This window comes from Nerophis ophidion, linkage group LG27 (genome assembly GCF_033978795.1).
Source record: "Nerophis ophidion isolate RoL-2023_Sa linkage group LG27, RoL_Noph_v1.0, whole genome shotgun sequence".
NCBI classification, from domain to species: domain Eukaryota; kingdom Metazoa; phylum Chordata; class Actinopteri; order Syngnathiformes; family Syngnathidae; genus Nerophis; species Nerophis ophidion.
In genome coordinates, this window is record NC_084637.1 from 17,576,597 (window position 1) to 17,593,926 (window position 17,330).

The following is a 17,330-nucleotide window of genomic DNA, read 5'->3' on the forward strand; positions in this document are numbered from 1 at the left end:
ATAATAATGCAAATTCAAATGTAATGCTTTTTAATGCCATTTTTTGGTACTTGAATAAATGTAATGCCCATGTGCGACTGTATATAGTTTTTTTTTTTTTATATAGAATACAATTATCTATCTGTATACACACAGTTGCAAGCATTAGACAAGTTAATTAGTTGAAAAGTTTACATTAACTGCTACTGTATAGCTCGGTTGGTAGAGCGGCCGTGCCAGCAACTTGGGGGTTGCAGGTTCGATTCCCGCTTCCGCCATCCTAGTCACTGCCGTTGTGTCCTTGGGCAAGACACTTTACCCACCTGCTCCCAGTGCCACCCACACTGGTTTAAATGTAACTTAGATATTGGGTTTCACTATGTAAAGCGCTTTGAGTCAATAGAGAAAAGCGCTATATAAATATACTTCACTTCACTTCACTACTATCTAATGTATAAGAATTGGCTTACAAAGCTGTTTAATTGGAGAATGTATTTTTATTTATTTATTTTTGTGGAGTAGCATCTGGTCTTTTGACTGTGTGCATGGCCGTAGACAATCGCTAAGTAAAAGGTTCCGACTATCAAAAATATTAAAGGAGAACTGCACTTAAACCCTCTAAACAAACATCCCATTCTGCATCAGATGATCAATATAATATACCCATTAGCCATTTATTTAGTTGTGTCTGTTTGAAACATGCTGTAAGTATATATATATATTCTCTGAAAATATGACTTATAATAGCCACAAAATGGAGGATACCATTTTTAATCAGGATACAATTTGTTTTAAAATAGTTAATAGGTTTTATGGAATAATAAATGAACATCATACCAGGATTGCAAATTATGCATGTGTTTGGAGATGGATGATCGATTTAAACATTTTAGAAAAATACGGAACAATATTGGTAAAAATGCCAATAAGATGCATTTGAAAAAAAGCTATGGCAATTAAACATATTGAATTTATTGTATTTCACACCTTCTCTGTTGTTTAAAATGTTTACAGTAAATAGCAAGTATGTATCAAGTGTCCGGCAGCTGAAGGAACTTGTATTCATTTATTGTGGGAATGTCAGAGAATAAAAGAGTTGTGGTCCGCTGTGAAAATTGCCTTGTTTGTCCATCCTAGGCTAGCGTAGATCACTTGAGGCACTTGCGTCACAACATTTGCTAATGTTAGGCAAGTTAGCTCATATGTGTTGAAGTGGAGATGATTGAAATAAACGACTCAGTGTATGAAAAAAGCTCAGCTTTTTCATTATCCTGACATGGTGTCACAGTTAAGGACTACACGCCTACAGTGACCAAAGAATGGAAAAGCTTATGCCCCCAGAGCAGTTTCATTTTGCTTTATTGAAGCAGTGCTTTTGTCGTGTTCCCACCCTACAATACCTCTTGTATGCAGTTTGAAAGCCGCAGTTAAAAAAAGAAACACACAGACAGACTAACAATTTCGATGACGGTAACCTTCTTAAGTTAATTTTCATTTACCGTTTGACATATTGACTGTCCGCCATGTCCTACAATCGTATTAATTTTTTTAAATGCCTCTGGGCAATGCATTTAATGCTTTTTATTGCCGTTTAAAGCCTTCATTTACGCAAAATCATTAATACACACAACCACACTTCAAGTTGATGGACATAACACTATATTGCTCATCATAACGCTAGTTTTTAGTCAATCACAAATTGTAATTATGTAACATTGAGTTATACTTCCAGTGTGCTGTAATCGATAAGGGATCAACATTTCTCATATTGAACTTATATTTAATTATTGTTACCCAATTTTGGCCTGAAAACACCCTCAGTTTGGGAAAACTTACTTAGGATTCCTTCAACTGTTTTCCGGTCAAGGATGCGCTTTCGTGTTCCTGCAGGTTTGTTTTCAGGGCGACCAAAAGGGACACTCCTCTACTGTAAAAAAAAGAGGTCAAAAAGTGCGTGGAATAAACGCATTCATTTGGGCTTTGAAGCATGTCTCATAGCAGCAAGGCGGAACGATGATATGAATACACCGCTCTCAGGAAAGAGTTCTTGCTGGCCCGATTGTTGAGGAGCGCGGTCGCTGTATTTGTCTCCAACGAGGTCGCAGAGAGTTTGAAGTACTCTGACTTGGCCCGGATCTGAAAGGGCAAAAATAGCACAAACAATACCAGAATGAGAAAATAATGTGTTCAAGGTCCAATCACAAGTTTAAGTAAATAAAACAATTACATCATGAATGAATTAGCATTAGGTACTTACCTATTTTCAAGAGGACTTCTTTGATTCGTTGCTTTTCTCGCCGGATTTTTTCCAACTCCTCCCTACATCCATCACATGGCGTCCATGATTTTTCTGCCTGTGGTTGATAACGGATAGTGTCCCCAACAGATGGGTTGCCTGCATCTCTCCTGTCTGGTGCCAGGAATGCTGCGTTTTTATTCTCAGGTGGATTCACCCGGCTAGGTGGCAAGCTATTGTGTACGCTGGGTGAAGGACCAGAGGTGTTGTGGACATTTGGTGATGGGCCAGCGGTGTTGAAGTCGTGTGGGGATGGGCGGGGTGTACAGCCTCCATAGAGTGATCAACTTTCGGTGGTGAGGCCATTGGTTGATGGACAGGATGCATGGTCTTCGTAGGGAAATTGACCTTTTATGTTGAGACCATATGGCAGGGGTGTCCAAACGTTTTCCACTGAGGGCCACACACTGAAAAATCAAAGCAAGCAGGGGCCATTGTCATTTTTTTTTTAAAAACCAATACAATATATGTATAAAAAAATATGCATTTAGGCCTCCACTCAGTTATGATCCCGGGGACCCCGAAGGGTTTTGGTCAAAAAAAATATTAAAAATGTGTCATTATTCAGTATTATTATTATTTTCATTATTCATGTTTTAAATCTCTAGATCAACATTAGGAAAAAAAAATGGAAAAAACACAAAATATGCAATATTCTCATTCAATAACCTTTTTAGGTGGAATTTTTGAGATTATATAATAATTGGAGCCTTAATTTTGGATTTTGATTCATTATTATTTTTTGAGGAATGACACTTAAAAACAGATCACACTAAAATAATTGGGGATCCCAAAGTGTCCTACTCGTTAAAGTGTTAAAAAATAAATAATACATTTTTTTTTACTGTTTACTTTTAGCACAATAATCTCGAGATCAACTTCAGATGTATCCGTCAATTTTAGAAGTTTTATTGTTGTTTAATTTTTTTGTTTGTTTGTTTTAGGCCCTTCTTTAAAAAAAAAAAACAGCTAATTTTTTTATATGGCAAAACACAAAATATGCAACATTTTCCCCAAAAAATGCCCTAAAGTGGAATATTTAATGTGACGTAATTGAAGTTTTGAATAGGTCAATAATTCAAAATTACATTGATTTTGATTCATTATTTTTTAAAGAAAGAAACAGCCTGCATGGCAGTTTTGTGTTATTAAAGCATTGTAACATTTTCTTGTTACATTTCACCTGTTTGCGCTTTTTATCACTTTTGATTTTTTTCAATTGTATTTTTAAAATGTGCCGTTAAAGAATGACCTGGGGGCCCCAAATGGCCCCCGGGCCGCATTTTGGGCACCCCTGCCATATGGTGATAGGGTAGATATATGGCCTCCATAAGGAAATTGACAATTGATGTGGAGGCCATACAGTGATGGGATGGCTGTATTGCCGCTGCAGGGTGATGGACCAATGGTTCCCTCTCTGGTAAACCTATTGTGAAATTTCATTGAACCATAGATTACAATTCTATAAACCCAATTTGTCCATATATGTATATACAACATCAAAAGAGATGAGAAATACTGAACTACAAAAAAATTACTGAAATGACCTACAGTATATTTTAACCAGCAGCGGCCAAAGTGGACCTTAGTCTATGTGAAGTGAGGAGAACAAGTATTTAATAGACTGGTGGTTCTGTAAAATCTAAAACAAAACAAAAAATTACACATTTTATTATTTTCAAGTAACTTGCTTTTTTTTTTCCTCCACGGAATTGATCACCTAGTAACCTCTACTTCTCTGTAGTATCAAATATGGATTTCATGCAATAAGATGCAAATTAATTACTTTAAAAAAATTCATACAATTTCTCCACAAAGGAAGCACAGGCATGTGAGCACCCTTTGACAAAAGAAGAGGAAAATTCACAAAAAAAGAGGAACATTTCCATCCGCATGCAGGGCTCCGACAAAAGCCCCGAAAATATTTTTTAAGAATCAATACTACATAGCACTGGGCCAATAAAACAATAACTATACATCGCGATAGACACATAATCATATCAATATTAAATGCTTTCGATAAAATATTCGAGCCAGCATGATTCGCTGCAGGAGGTCACAGGCGCTTTGGGAACCCAGTAAACAGAAAACAGGAAGTGTCACTGAGCAATGGAAGTGACATGCTACAACAGACAATCAGTTAACAGTATTTACTGAGCAATGGAAGGGACACGACAACAGCCAATCATGTAACAGTATCAACAACAAGTAAGCTAGCTCGATGATGATAATTATGCTAACTAGCAAGCCAAGCTTGTTATGGTGTCCCTGTCCTGAAATTCAGTGCGGTGTTTAGGCAAGAGCAACAGCAAGTACCAGCGGCCAAGGAGAGCGTTCCACAAATTTTGTTTGGATCCTATTTTTTTTAATATTGTTTACTTAATTCATCCATGGAATTTTTGTTATTGTTGAAAGCTCCGGTCGGACAGGTTTTTACTGGACACATTTCCGTGTTGCTCTGAGAACCTACAAGTGTTTAGTTAATACTTGATTGCTGATAAGAAGTTAGCTCCGTTTTTTGACACTCATCCTTGAACTCCCACCCTTACACTACTTTTATTTATATTTTTCATATTCTTATTTATATTTAATTGAAGAAAAAAAAAAAACAGAATTTATATTTTGAAGTGAAACTGAATGTTTAAAAACTGTTAAGAAAGTATATATTGTGTAAATTGTTCTCAATAAAACTTGTTTATAAGATTTCAGTGTGTGTTCAAGTACTTCTTGAGCACATTCATCAATACTGTGATAACAATTGTAACCATGACATGAAATGTTCATTTTGTTACTCCCTAGTTTTGACACCTGAGATTGTAGAGTGGATATTTACACTCTATGAACGTTTTGACCATAACCAAAAAGTAATAAAATGATGGCAACAAATTGTTTTCAGGGTCCATAAGTTCAGAACTTTTAATCCTGAAATCAGAGTGGATACAGATGTTGGGTTTTGAGCAATTTAATACATCAAATATTTGTATTTGTTATTAACATACTATTTAATGAAACAATGATTTGATGGCAAATAAAATAATGTTTAAATTAATGCTGTTTTTTTGGTTTCGAAATTCACTAAATTTGCTAAAGATTAAACGTTTTGAACTTGCAGACCCATAGGCATGAGGTAATAAATGTCAAGCTTACCCATAGGCAGTGTTGCCGCCTGTTACAAGTCCCCCGTCACTTGATAGATTCAGCGCTGTAATATTATCATGTTCAGACAGTGGGTTGTGATCTACTGTAATGGTGTCAGATCCTGATGTTGAATGTGATGGCTCACTGGCTTCCAACATATTTAAAAATAACTCCTGTGGAGTTTGGCAGCCTTTTGGTGACTGAGTCTGATCTTTTCCTAAAATATATTCAACAGTTGCCCTATAAAATTTACCATCTGACCACTTTGCTAAAACAGAATCTCCTGTTTTAAGATCTAAGATCTGCACAGGAGCTTCATCTCTTGACAAAATGTCTGCTCCTGTAAAGATTTTGCCGGTATAACCGTCCTCCCATCTGACGAATGCCAAACAATCTGAAAGAGAGAGTGCAAAAGAGAAAGTGTTTAAAATAGTTTATTTGAGTATAAAAAATTGGACTGGTATTTGTCATCTCATTTGGACATCAATGTTATGATTATTCCCTCTCCCCATCCCTATTTGCATTTTAAAGCAGATGCAGTAGGAAGAGCTTGCCCATCGCTGTCTTAGAGGTGTGTGGCCACATTATAATTAGGGTACTGTTACCTAACTTCCTTGGGGCAACTTTCCCAAGGTGGTATTCTCAGCTGTTCTTTAAATACTACACAAACTAATAAAGTCCTTTTTCCAGTTTGTTAGCTACATGTAATGCAATTTGGCTTAACCGTAGTCCGCTTTGCCACACATACATAGAGACTTACCAGATTGCTTAATTGGGGGTGGAGAATTATGCAGGTTCTTAATTTTCTTTGTGGGAACTCTTAACCTCTTTCTTGTAGTCGTTTCCTTTTGGTCCATGCTGTAAATGAAAAAATAAATTTTGGATCACAAACTAAGGATAGGTTGATTGGCAACACTAAATTGACGCGTGTGTGAATGTTGTCTGTCGATCTAAGTTGACTTGTCCATGGTGTACCCCGCCTTTCGCCCGAGCGGAACTGGGATAGGACATAGCACCCCCACGACACGAAAGGGAAAAGCAGTAGAAAATATATGGATGTAACTATAATATAAATGGAAATTATTTACATATATGGGGTCACTCCATATGCATGTTAACTTTTAGGGTGAATCATATTTAACTTCTGTTAAAAACAAGTTAACAAAATTATAATTTATGATCATTCTTGCTATAGTAAAAAAAAATCTTAAACCAGACAGTTTAATTCTTATTTTAATGCGTATCTATTTTGATGTGCTGTGGGCTTGATGGCACCTTTTTATAATGGGGTACATATTAGGAAAGTTAGAGTATTTTTAACAAAAAGGTCATGAATATAATCTCGAGCCCCAATGACTTTGTATTGAAGAGGTTGACCATAATTAGTGCATTTTGACCAGGTTAAAACAATCATAAGTTTTTAAACATGTATCACAGGAAAACTATTCTTATATCATGTTGCAAGTCTTAACAAGACCTGTCTGATAATACCGGATTCATTTAATGAATGTTTAACATTTTACACACATACCTACTTTATTTTCCTAAATATATGCAGTTTATACAATCGATAGCATGATACAAAACATACTGTGCCACTGCCAGCAAGTAAGCAAATATACTGCTGCTTTCAAAATGGCGGGGCAAATTAGTGAATCATTGAATACTTTTGGATGTAATCTCATTTATCGCAAATAGCCAGCCTTACCAATAAAATGCAACCCGGACCTCCTTTGTCGATTGTCACTTTACATACAACAGTATTATAAAACATTTTTAAGTTAAGCCCCCCAAATTAATATGCACTGTGGAATCCAATTGTGAAGGTCATTATGTATGCTAACATTACTTGTTAGGCAGACACCATTAGCGTTACCGCAGCCTGCTAAAGGACCAACAGTTAAATATTTTAATTTCACAACATTACATGGTTGACCAACTAAAAAATATTAGCATACTTACCTCTCCAAGTCTCATGTCGCAAGCGTTGCGACCTTCGTTTCCAAAAACTTTCCCGCTTCTTCTTCTTTTTCTTCTTCGCGTTCTTCTTCTTCCTTGGTTTAGTTTAAGGTAGGCGCACAGACAACGTTGAAATGTTACGCCACCTACTGTTTCCCCGCCTCTTCTTCTTCTGACGTTAACTGACGGCAAACAACGCGTCATGTCCGCCGCCGTCTGATAGAAAGCGTAAATTTTCTAAATTGCCTTCCTTTGAAAGTTATTCATAGCCAAAAATGGCTATTTTCAGATGGTCATATAAGTAGAAAATCAACTTTATCTAAATTCCGAGATGTGGATCTCAACAACACCCTCGCGAGATTTGGCACGGCGCCCCATGAATCTGTCCAATCATATTTGCCCTACCTGAAAAACACGCATGCGCATTTAGTGGGCGGATGTGACTTGAAGAAACAATTCGGCACTGAAGGAATAACAACTGCAAGTAAGTAATACCATTTATTGTTTTTGTTTTGGTATTTAAATTACTTTAACTTACACGAGTTAGTATTTATTAAACTACTGTAACGTCACTGATTTACGGAAATATAGCTATAAATGCCGCATTCAACGGCACAACCACCTTGCTAGAAGCTATGAAAGTTACCTCCAGCGAGGCATCTCAAGTGATAAACTACACTTCATACATCCCATAGTGAAATAGCAATGATAGAAGTAAATGTTCAAAGAACATTTGAAGATGAACAATATAAATTACTGAACATACACTGCTTCGACATAATATAGAGTTTTACATTTACAAGAAGTTCCACTGTATATTCCAGCAACCTTTGTCTGTATTTACATAGTATTGGAGTGTCGAAATGACAAAATGAAAACCTGGAAAACGATGGAGAAGAACTGGTAAAGAAGTCGACTCAAATAAATGATCAAGAAGGACTGTAAAGCTGGTAAGTAGACTGGCATAGTTGTGGTGCATTAAACTGGCAGCAGATATATGATATTTTATTTTTCTTCCTGCAGTCATCCCGTCCTGCAACCACCTATGTGAATGTGGAGACTGATGAGCAATGTCTAAGTAAGTTACATGTATATGCGTGTTCTTTGTTTAAGTGAATTAGTTCTGATTGAGATTTACAGACCAGATGGAAGGATAAAAAGCTGTCCACAGTTTGTCAGGAACAAGCATAGAAATATTGCTTTCTTTTACCCTGATTACAGTAGCACGTATGAAGAATGAAACTTGAAATATAAGTAATCTCAGCATGTGTAATTAATGTTTTTTTAACCTTTCACCTTCAAGTTAAGGCTAAATAATGATGTAACAATATCAAAATGTCACAGTATGATATCCTCACAGTGTTAAAGCCACAATAAGATATTGTTACAAAAATGTCAAAGTCCAAAGACATGCACCTGGGGATAGGTTGATTGGCAACACTAAATGGTCCCTGGTGTGTGAATGTGAGTGTGAATGTTGTCTGTCTATCTGTGTTGGCCCTGCGATGAGGTGGTGACTTGTCCTGGGTGTACACCGCCTTCCGCCCGATTGTAGCTGAGATAGGCACCAGCGCCCCCCGCGACTCCAAAGGGAATAAGCGGTAGAAAATGGATGGATGGATGGATGGTGTTAAATGAAGTGGCAGGAATGTTTAGGATAAACACACTTACTATAATTGAACACAAACATAATGTTCATATGTTGTAGTCATATTTATTATTATTAACAGGTACTTTAGGTGCAAAGGAATGGAGCAGAATTTCAAGTAACACACAAAGACAAACAAAAAACAAAACTTTCAAATATGTGTCTTTAAACTGACATTAACAGTAAACTTGCAGTGTAACTAATGTTTCTTTAGCCAAGAAACTATACTCTGTTTGTCCGGTATGTTTTTTTTTTAATACAACTTGGTATTATTGTGGGTTTGATTACATTTTTAGCACATTCAACAATACTGCGATTATAATGCAAACAGTGATCATTTTGGTCACAGTAACGGTGATATGACAATTTGGTATCGTTACATCACTGCTGTTTAGTTTAGTGTTTTTTTTACTTTTAACTTCCTAAGAAACTGTCATTTGCAATGGAAATGTTAGTATTAGTTTGTAGAATACTGATTCTTAAGAATTAACTAATAATTTGACTTTTAATCATGTAAATACCTCACAAATGGATATTGTCCCTTGCTGACGTCTTGGTTTCACATCAATGATATTTTCCAAATAATGGTTCTAACATATAACTCATTCTAATATATTACTCATAGTCCCTAACTTATTGTAGACATTGTGGTGTGAAGTGTCGGCAAATTTCTTATTTTGTGCATGTCCACATTTCCTTTGGTGAGCTGCAACAGCTCTGGGTCGACTTGGAAATGGTCTGGATGAACGTGGCAAGCTTTACCTTGCAGTATGCAGACTTTATTTAAGGTTAAACAAGCACGACAGTTATAGGCACAGAAATATTTCACAGCAACAATTCCTCGGATCACCGAAGCACAAACGTTCCCGTCACTCCTGCACACTTCCACTTTTTCGCCCCTATATAATGTCCCCTGTTTGATCTTTGTTGTCCCACACTGCGCGGGTTATGATGGGAGATCAAGTTTACTTATCAGATTAGCCCACTTAATATTGTCAGAACAAAAAACACACCCACTGGAGTTCTCGTTTGATAGCGTCACACATCACGGCATTATTGTGAGAATTTTGAAACCAAAATAACGTAATATTTACAATAATGTTGCATCCCTCGTCAAGATCCTTTCTCATAGGTTTGGTTTGATGCTGTGTATTTACTTATGATTGGCATTAGCATCCACAACTTTGTTTTAATAGTGTGTGTTGTATTGTGATGAGTTACACTTAACACTGTGGATTATGTGTTACCACAAACACAGAAGATATGTAAACATGAACTACAATGCGATGAAGATGTGGGAAAAAGTAAATGCATTCCATTAGCTGGATTTGTATAATGTGTTCAATTTATGTCAACTTGCTTCTTGTTTTGCATGTTTTTGTCTTTAAAAAAATATATATTTTAGTCTTTTGAGTTTTTTGGTTCCTCTTCTTTGTGTCAGGGGATAGCAGCAGAATAACACTGAAGGAGCCCAAAACACTGCTCTTCAAATGGAACACATCCAACCTTCAGGTGTCCATGCAGGATGTACCACTCTGGAACATCAAGCCTCTCCCTACCTGCCAGGTACACCGACCGTCTTCTGTGTCTGACTATTGTTTTGTTGTGAATTTTGTCATGAAGCAAATCCTGCTAAAATATGACAAACTTTTGAGTGCAAGAATGTGAGCGATATACTGAGATGTTATACGTTTTGCCTTGTGACAAAATGTTATAAAAAACCTTTAATGATTTGTATTCTATTTTAATTTCAGCACATGAAAATATTTCTACTTCTGACTATCAAAGACAATGGAAAACCATTTTCCAGAACAGCCCTCACAGATCCTCCTGATGGCCTAACAACTAAACTACATGTCGATGCTAAGTATGAGTCATCTCAATCATTTCAGGAAGCTCTCCCTGATATAGGGGATTGGATGTACAATGACGGACATACGTTTAATGAAGGATTTGAAGATAGTTTGAGTGAGGAGTGTGCAGAAGAGTCAAATTTCAAGAACACAACAAACCAATACATGACAATGCATCAGAAACCATGGCAGAGTGCCTTCTGATCATCATGTGTTATGTAAACTGTCATAAAGTCACTGATAAGGCCCTAAGCGATATGCTCAAAATGTTCAAGTTGCTTTCTCCCGATAGTCTGCAAGATAGTGTAACATATGAGACATGCAGTCATGTTATTCACCTATTGGAAACTTCTGCCAGTACAGTAGTATCCTTGGATGACATATTGGGTAAAGTTGTTTTCCTTGACTTCACATCTATGCTTGGCATTGTGTTTGCAGTTCATTTCCCCAACACACTTGAAAAGTTTTAAATAATTAAGAACTGAACTGGCCTAAAAAGCCACAAATCAAATTTGTGATCATTGTTATAAATGCTCTGAAAATACACACTGATGTGATGTTGCCGTGGATGCTTTAAAAGTCTGTAAATATGTACTGTATATGCAGTATCATTGTTGATTATGCTTTTGCAGTGTGTAATATTTCAGTGGCCAATTTATTAAATTTACCTGTTTAATAAAACCACTGTCTTTTTTAATGAATACATAGGCCTACTATGCTACTGTATTTTAATATTAGTCCTTATGATGGTGGTTGGAGAGCCAAATATTTTCTGAAGTGGTACTTTGTTAAAAGAGTTTGAGAACCACTGCTCTAGAAAGTTCACAAATGTTAAAAGCTCTTAAAAAGTGTCTTGTGATCATATCAGTATTGTTTGGGTTCAGTTGTAAATCTCACAATTGTAGTCACTGAGTTACTGTACATGGCGTGCGGATAGGAAATCAACAAATTAAGTAGAAAATTATTTAAATAAACCATTTAGATTACAGACCATATATCCATATTGCCTGAATTAATGATTTTCTCCAAATGTTGGCATGAGATAAACTGGAGTATGATTGAGGTATAATTAAACTGTGTCAATTAAAATGCATTTTTGAAATAATTTTTTCTAAGACAGAAAACGGGTATATAACAACTCAAATAGTGAGCAGTGAGAGACAAAACCAAGTATATCTCTCACTGAGACATCATTGAGACATATTGAAACCAATACTCGTTGATTGTCTTTTTGCCGAAATAGCAAAGAGACATCTGAGAACTCAAACAGTGAGTAGTGAGAAACAAAACCATGTGTATCTCTCACTGAGTCATTATTGAGACATATTGTAGACCAGCTCATTCATCTCTCATTTTGGTCTTAGTTGCGATCGGAAAAAGAGATAACTGTTAGACAACTTTGAGATCTCTCACAGTGCTCACTGCGAGCCTTATTTCTCAGGAGCTACATTTGAGAAGAATGAGAAAACTACTTTGGTCTCGATTAGTGCTCTTTTATGTCTAGGAGATATATATAAGACATACATGAGATCTCATCTTCAATTTTGCTTTGCTATGGGCAACTTCACATGCACACACTCTTACGCATGCATGCACACACAAATCAGAAGTGCACAGTGTTCTCAGGTGCAGCCCACACCTATCAGAGTTTTTGGTTTGCGTAAAGGCTAACTTATTATTTTCCTTTGTAACCTCTGCCTACTGAGCCTATGGTGCTGTTAAGTTATTGTGGCTGAATTTGCCTTAATTTATTTTATTTTAATGTATTATTATTTAATATATCATTGTTTTAGTTGCTTAAGAGATATTTGTGGCTCTGAATTTGTTCATTACTATTTTTATGTTTTAGAGCATTATTTGTTGCCGTCATCATTAAAGGAACATGTTACTCATCAGTTACTCAGTACTTGAGTAGTTTTTTTCACAACATACTTTTAACTTTTAATCAAGTAAATATTTGGGTGACTAGTCCTTACTTTTACTTGAGTAATAAAACTCTAAAGTAACAGTACTCTTACTTGAGTACAATTTCTGGCTACTCTAACCACCTCTGGTGCCGACCAGCGATACATGCTATAACTTTTGTGTTCCGAATATAGGAAAAAATTCGACTGGCCTGAGTGTCTAAGGTAGGGGCGCAGATCTTCAAACGACAGGTTGACAAAAACATACGTGTCCACGTTTTAGCCATACCAAGTCAATGTAACAAAACTGTCCTTTGCTTTATTGAATAATTGATCCTTCATCCTTAAAACTGTGTGGGAAAAGTCAGACCAAAAGCCTCCCAGACGGGAAGATTGTTTTGGTTCCTCTTATTTTCATCAGTTAACATATTGTTCAACCTTGAGCAGTGACCACAGTATCCCTCTCTGAAAATTGTGATGCGTGGACCTGGAGATACTGCACAGTCCTACAGATATGGTAGTACTTTACTACTGTTTGAGCATTCCTCGAAATCAGGATGCATAACAAGTTTTCAAAAAGGAAAAACTGTGTATTAGGGTCAGTGACTCAAATTCAGTATTGCGGATTAAGTTGAAACCAAGAATATATGTAAAAGATTAGAAGGCATTTGAACGTATTTTTACTGACAAATTCGTCGGCATTTAATCTTTTTAAGTCCACAGTGTCGGTACCTCTACTGTTGGATGTCCAGTTCTGTGGAAGAAACAAACGCCTCTACTTTGGGGTGCCTTAGTACTATTTGACAAGGACAAATCCTTCTTGTCTCAGAAAACAAACACGTTTTTCACCAGGAAAACACCTGCGATGGTATTTCAATCCACGCCTCCATAAAGCTGGGGCAGCAAATACAGTCAGCAGAGTGGCGCAGCGGGAGCGTGCTGTGCCCATAACTCAGAGGTCGATAGGTCGAAACTATCCTCTGCTGACTTGCGTGTTTTATGTGGAAGATATCCGCTAGGTTCAACTTACACTCTTCGGTTTCATGACTTAATAAGAACACCCATTGTTCAGACTTCCACATTGAAGAACAGTTGAACAAATTTCCGGGTAACTCTTTTGAAAATGTCAATGTTACTGACTTTCAACCAATGAGCATAAACATGAGAATTGTGGACATTAGTTAGAAATTGACTGCTCCCAGACTGGTTACAGAGTGTTTCCCTGACCGGGAATCGAACCCAGGCCGCGGAGGTGAAAGCGCCGAATCCTAGCCACTAGACCACCAGGGACCTGAAGCCCTTACTAGACATTTGCTTCCTGGCTGCTTTTTAGACGTATGCACGGAGCTCCCATACCATGTCAGGTGTACGAAGTCTGAAATGTGGTTTGCAAAGGTCATTGGTTGAAGTCTTTGAGCGAGAACTTTTGTGGCTTAGGGAACTGCTGCAGGAATATGGACGTGGAAAAAGTATACAACTCTAACAAGAGCGAACAGAGGTTCTTTTCTCATGTCCTCTATTGACTCCTTGGTGTAGTCCACGTTGAGGGTGAGGTTGGAGTTTCCACACAATGTTACCAGAAAGGCCATTTCCCTCTGCAAGTCGCTCCATGCCGACCAGCGATACATGCTATCACTGTGGGGTGATCCGAATATAGGAAAAATCACGTCTGGCCTGAGTGTCTAAGGTAGGGGCGCAGATCTTCAAACGACAGGTTGACAAAAACATACTTGTCCACCTTTTAGCCATACCAAGTCAATGAAACAAAACTTTCATTTGCTTTATTGAATAATTGATCCTTCATCCTTAAGACTGTGTGGGAAAAGTCAGACCAAAAGCCTTTGTAATCTGCATACGTACAAAATGACATAGGTTGATAGAACACGGCATATTTACACTGTAACTCATTTTGTGTTGTATTTGGACTGCTGCACACATCCTCACCCCTGCCCTGGTTGTGTTCTTTTTGATTAACATTCCTAGTGTAAAGAACTCCAAAGCTAATGTTTTGGCCTGATTTCCACAAGTTTTCCAAAGCATTCCTAATGAGGACCAAGCTTGGTCTTAGTTCTTTGGTCAGGAAAGATACAAATGCGTTACAGGAATAGAAAAGGCAGTGGTTGGGTTTGAACCCACGCTTCCTGAGAGACTGGTGGCTAAGTCCAGCGTCTTAAGACCAATTGGCCACATAACCATCACATATATGGCTTAGAGAATCAATTTATCGGCATTATGAGACGGCAAACGTATGACATGGCACCGCTATGGTTGTGGCGTGGCAGGGATAAGCCTGGATTGTTGGTTGTTGTTTAGAAAACGCAGGACAGCAAAATTGTCGGCATTTAATCTTTTTAAGTCCAGAGTGTCGGTACCTCTACTGTTGGAAGTCCAGTTCTGTGGATGAAACAAACGTCTCTACTTTGGGGTGCCTTAGTACTATTTGACAAGGACAAATACTTTTTGTCTCAGAAAACAAGCAAGTTTTTCACCAAGAAAACATAAGTGATTGTATTTCAATCCACGCCACCATAAAGCTAGGTCTGCAAATGCAGTTAGCAGAGTGGCGCAGCGGGAGCGTGCTGGGCCCAGAACCCAGAGGTTGACAAATCAAAACTATCCTCTGCTAGCTGGGGTTTTTTATGCGGAAGATATCCGCTAGGTTCCACTTACACTCTTCGGTTTCACGACATAACACCCATTGTTCAGACTTCCACGCTGAAGAACAGTTGAACAAATTTCCGGTTACCTTTTTTGAAAATGTCAATGTTAATGACTTGCAACCAATGAGCATAAACATGAGAATTGTTGACATAAGTTAAAAATTGACTGCTCCAAGACTGGTTACAAAGTGCTTCCCTGACCGGGAATCGAAGCCGGGCCGCGGCGGTGAGAGCGCCGAATCCTAGCCACTAGACCACCAGGGAGCTTACAATTTACCTAGACACTTGACTCCTGGCTGCTTTTTTGACGGATGCACGAAGCACCCATACCATGTCAGTTGTACAAAGTCGGAAATGTGGTTTGCAAAGGTCATTGGTTGAAGTTTTTAAACGAGAACTTTTGTGTCTTAGGAAACTGCTGCAGAAATATGGACTTGGACGTTGAAAAAGTATACAACTCTAACAAGAGCAAACATACGTTCTTTTCTCATGTCCTCTATTGACTCCTTGGTGTAGTCCGCGTTGAGGGTGAGGTTGGAGTTTCCACTCAATGTCACAAGAAAGGCCATTTCCCTCCTGCAAGTCGCTCCGTGCCGACTAGCGATACATGCTATCACTGTGGTGTGATCTGAATACGGGAAAAAATACAACTGGCCTGGGTGTCAAAGGTAGGGGCGCAGATCTTCAAACGACAGGTTGACAAAAACATACATGTCCACCTTTTAGCCATACCAAGTCAATGAAACAAAACTTTCCTTTGCTTTATTGAATAATTGATCCTTCATCCTTAAAACTGTGTGGGAAAAGTCAGACCAAAAGCCTTTGTAATCTGCATACGTACAAAATGATATAGGTTGATAGAACACGGCATATTTACACTCTCACTCATTTTGTGTTGTATTTGGACTGCTGCACTAATCCTCACCCCTGCCCTGGTTGTGTTCTTTTTGATCACATTCCTAGTGTAAAGAACTCCAAAGACCTCAAAAAATGAGGTCTTACTGCTTTGGTCAGGAAAGATACAAGTGTGTTACAAGAATTTAAAAGACTGTGGTGGGATTTGAACCCACGCCTCCTGAAAGACTGGAACTTCAATCTAGCGCCTTAGACCGCTTGGCCACACAAATGTCATTTACTAGTTTAAGAGAATCAATTTATCGGCATTTTGAGACGGTAAACGTATGACATGGCACCGCTGTGGTTGTGGCGTGGCAGGGATAAGCCTGGATCGTTATTTGTTCTTTAAAAATTGTAGGTTAGCCCAGTCCTCGTTAGTATATTGGACAGTATCTCCGCCTGTCATGTGCATGACCAGGGTTCGATTCCTTGACGGGGAGATATTTTTTTGGTTCCTCTTATTTTCATCAGTTAATATCAGAGGTGGGTAGTAACGCGCTACATTTACTCCGTTACATTTACTTGAGTAACTTTTGGGATAAATTGTACTTCTATGAGTAGTTTTTATGCAACATACTTTTACTTTTACTTGAGTATATTTATAGAGAAGAAACGCTACTTTTACTCCGCTCCATTTATCTACAATCAGCTCGTTACTCGCTACTTTTTTTTTCATCGATCTGTTAATGCACGTTTTGTTTGTTTTGATTTTGTCAGACACGCATTCAAAGTAGGAACTACGCATGCCTGCGTTTCACCAATCAAATGCAGTCACTGGTAACGTTGGACCAATCAAACAAAACCAGGCGGTCACGTGACCGTCACACGTCGAATCCGACCTAAAAAGTTGAAAAACTTATTGGGGTGTTACCATTTAGTGGTCAATTGTACGGAATATGTACTGTACTGTGCAATCTACTAATAAAAGTTTCAACCAATCAATCAAAAGTGTAAAGTAAAAAAGACACTTTTTATTTCAACCGTACTTCCCGTCAA

At 37.8% G+C, this 17,330-nt stretch overlaps 1 long non-coding RNA gene and 2 other non-coding genes across 3 annotated transcripts; 1 reads left to right on the plus strand and 2 right to left on the minus strand.

Annotated features, from left to right (window-relative positions):
- Nucleotides 1-7,806: 7,806 nt before the first annotated feature.
- LOC133544331 (uncharacterized) lies at nucleotides 7,807-8,451 on the plus strand. Its single transcript, XR_009804632.1, has 3 exons — nucleotides 7,807-7,856; nucleotides 8,221-8,322; nucleotides 8,396-8,451. It is a non-coding gene; the product is annotated as an uncharacterized LOC133544331 (long non-coding RNA).
- Nucleotides 8,452-13,995: 5,544 nt separating this feature from the next.
- trnae-uuc (transfer RNA glutamic acid (anticodon UUC)) lies at nucleotides 13,996-14,067 on the minus strand. The gene has a single exon. It is a non-coding gene; the product is annotated as a tRNA-Glu (tRNA).
- A 1,562-nt stretch (nucleotides 14,068-15,629) lies between these two features.
- On the minus strand, nucleotides 15,630-15,701 carry trnae-cuc (transfer RNA glutamic acid (anticodon CUC)). Its single transcript has one exon. It is a non-coding gene; the product is annotated as a tRNA-Glu (tRNA).
- Nucleotides 15,702-17,330: the final 1,629 nt, after the last annotated feature.